General features: G+C 46.7%; 1 protein-coding gene across 1 annotated transcript in view; it reads left to right on the plus strand.

The window, feature by feature from the left end:
- The window catches only part of RNPEP (arginyl aminopeptidase (aminopeptidase B)), a 22512-nt gene that overhangs the window by 4911 nt on the left and 14935 nt on the right, over positions 1–2666 (plus strand). The window lies entirely within an intron of this gene.

Raw genomic sequence — 2666 nt, forward strand, 5'->3', positions numbered from 1 at the left:
GTCAAAGCTGTGGTTTTTCCAGTTGTCATGTATGGATGTGAGAGTTGGACTATAAAGCTGAGTGCCAAAGAACTGATGCTCTTGAACTGTGGTGTTGGAGAAGACTCTTGAGAATCCCTTGGACTGCAAGGAGATCCAACCAGTCCATCCTAAAGGAATTCAGTCCTGACTTGGAAGGACTGATGCTGAAGCTGAAATTCCAATACTTTGGCCACCTGATGTGAAGAACTGACTCATTTGAAAAGACCCGGATGCTGGGAAAGATTGAAGGCAGGAGGAAAAGGGGACGACAGAAGATGAGATGGCTGGGTGGCATCACCGACTCAATGGACATGAGTTTGAGTAAACTCTGGGAGTTGCCGTGCTACAGTCCATGTGGTCGAAGAGTCAGAAACGACTGACTGAGTGAACTGAACTGAAGTTCCTCTCTGGCCTCATCTTCTTTCTGTCTTGAGAACTTGCTTGAACATGTCTTACACGGTAGGATACATGGGTGGACCTGGGTGGCATTGGAGGAGAGGACCCTGAGCTTTTGCAGTGGGCAGTAGGACCCTCCTCTTTGCCCTGAGAGAGGCATCACGCAGACTACACTGCACGGGCAGCATGACTCCCTTTATTCCAAAGTGAGACCCTGTCTCTGTCGTGGCAGGCGTCAGCCAGAGGGTGCCAGCCTGGCCCCTGGGGACTTGAGTTGTGCACCCCATCCTGCACGCCGTCAGACCATTATGATGAGCTAACTCACCCTCTGTTCCAGACGAGGCGCTGTCTCTACAAGCATCATCACCACACGGTCCAGAACAAACGGTGTTCGGCACCTCGTTGTGCAGCTGTGCAGACGCGCGCGTGAGCCACGGAGAACTGGGTCCCAGTGTTGGTTTTAACTTGAATGCTCTGTGGTTCCAGGAATGTTCTGTGTGCCCTTGAGTCTTTTATTTGTTGGGAGCTTTTCATGGCCTGTCTGTGGTAAATTTTGTGTGTTTTCTCTAATGATTAAATGCAAAGTTAGGGGTGTGTTGATTAGGTAAAGATGGTGACTTTTAAAAAGTTTTTACTGAATCCTTCTGCCTCACGTCCTTGTTGCGGCATGTCCGGTCTTCACCGTGGCATGCAGGCTCTTCGCTGCAGCACACAGGCTGCCCTGCCGGGGCTCCCATCCTCAGCAGTGAGGGCACGCAGGCCTAGTTGTCCTGAGGCCTGTGGGGTTCTAGTTCCCCAGACAGGGATCAAACCTGCTTTGATCAAACCCTGCTTTGGAAGGTGGATTCTTAACCACTGGACCACCAGGGAAGTCCCAAGAGTGCGACATTTTTGTGCAGGTATTTTATGTCGGTGTAACTTTTGTCTGATCTGTTCATTACTGGGCAGGATGTATAAATGTCTCACTGGCAGATTTGGCAGATTTGCCCATTTCCCTTGTAATTCTGTTAATTTTTGCTTTCTGTATTTTGAGGCTATAAGGTACATCTCCCGGTGTGTGAGCTAGAAACTGATAAGTAATCTACACCTGGGTATTTATGAACTCTGCCCCATCCCAAACTTCTGCCTCCCCCAGCTTGGGGTGACTACCACCCTGTGCAGCTTGTTTCTTTTTCTCCCCTTGCTTCCCTGGTGGCTCAGACAGTAAAGAATCTGCCTGCAATGCGGGAGACCCAGGTTTGATTCTGGGTCAGAAAGATCCCCTGGAGAAGGAAATGGCTACCCACTCCAGTCCTCTTGCCTGGGGAATCCCAAGGAGAGGAGCCTGACGGGCTACAGTCCAGGGGGCTGCAAAGAGTTGGACACGCCTGTGCGACTGACAACACTTTCACTTTCACATGTTTTCCCATTGGTGGGTTTGTGAGTTACACTAATTCTATATTCTTTAGGTGGTTTTCTTGAAAATATACCTAAGAAAGAAATTTCAGGACTTCTCTGATAGTCCAGTAGTTAAGACACTGAGCTTCTAATGCAGGGGGCACAGGTGTGATCTCTGGTCAGTGAACTTTTAAGATCCCTACATGCCATGCACTGCAGCCAAAAAAGAAAAAAAATCTTATTTATTCCTAAATCTACTCTCCTCCTAATAATCCAAGGAGCTTCAACGTCAGTCACCCTCTTCTTTTTTTTTTTTACCCTCTTGCATACATTTAATTAAGGAAAAAAATACTTTGGTTGCCTCATGCAGCATGCAGGATACAGTGGCTGGTATATGCAGGTGCTCAACAAAAATGCATCGTATAATGGAATGAGTAAGTTGAAGGTAGATGTGCTGAATGACTATCCTCAGCGCCACAGAAGAGTGGTTTTCTGAAGTTTTTGGATTTCATTAGCCAGTAAGTTAGAAAAGAAAGAGAAAAAAAGGAAGAAAACTAACTTTGATCATATATGGAATTTCAAAATATCTACCATAAGCATTTCAAAAAATAAGATGTATTTAATACTGTAAAACTAGGAAGCACATACTAGGATCATATTTCCTTTATGGGAAACTCTCTACATTGTGTCTTAAAATTTCATTTCCTAATCGGGAAGATCCCCTGGAGGAAGAAATGACAACCCACTCCAGCATTCTTGCCTGGAAAAGCCCATGAACAGAGGAGCTTGGGGAGGTACAGTCCATGGGGTCACAAGGGTCGGACACAACTTAGTGACTAAACCACCACCACCACCACCAAAAGGAACCCCCC

Source organism: Bison bison, unplaced genomic scaffold (assembly GCF_000754665.1).
Source record: "Bison bison bison isolate TAMUID 2011002044 unplaced genomic scaffold, Bison_UMD1.0 scf7180017864524, whole genome shotgun sequence".
NCBI lineage: Eukaryota > Metazoa > Chordata > Mammalia > Artiodactyla > Bovidae > Bison > Bison bison.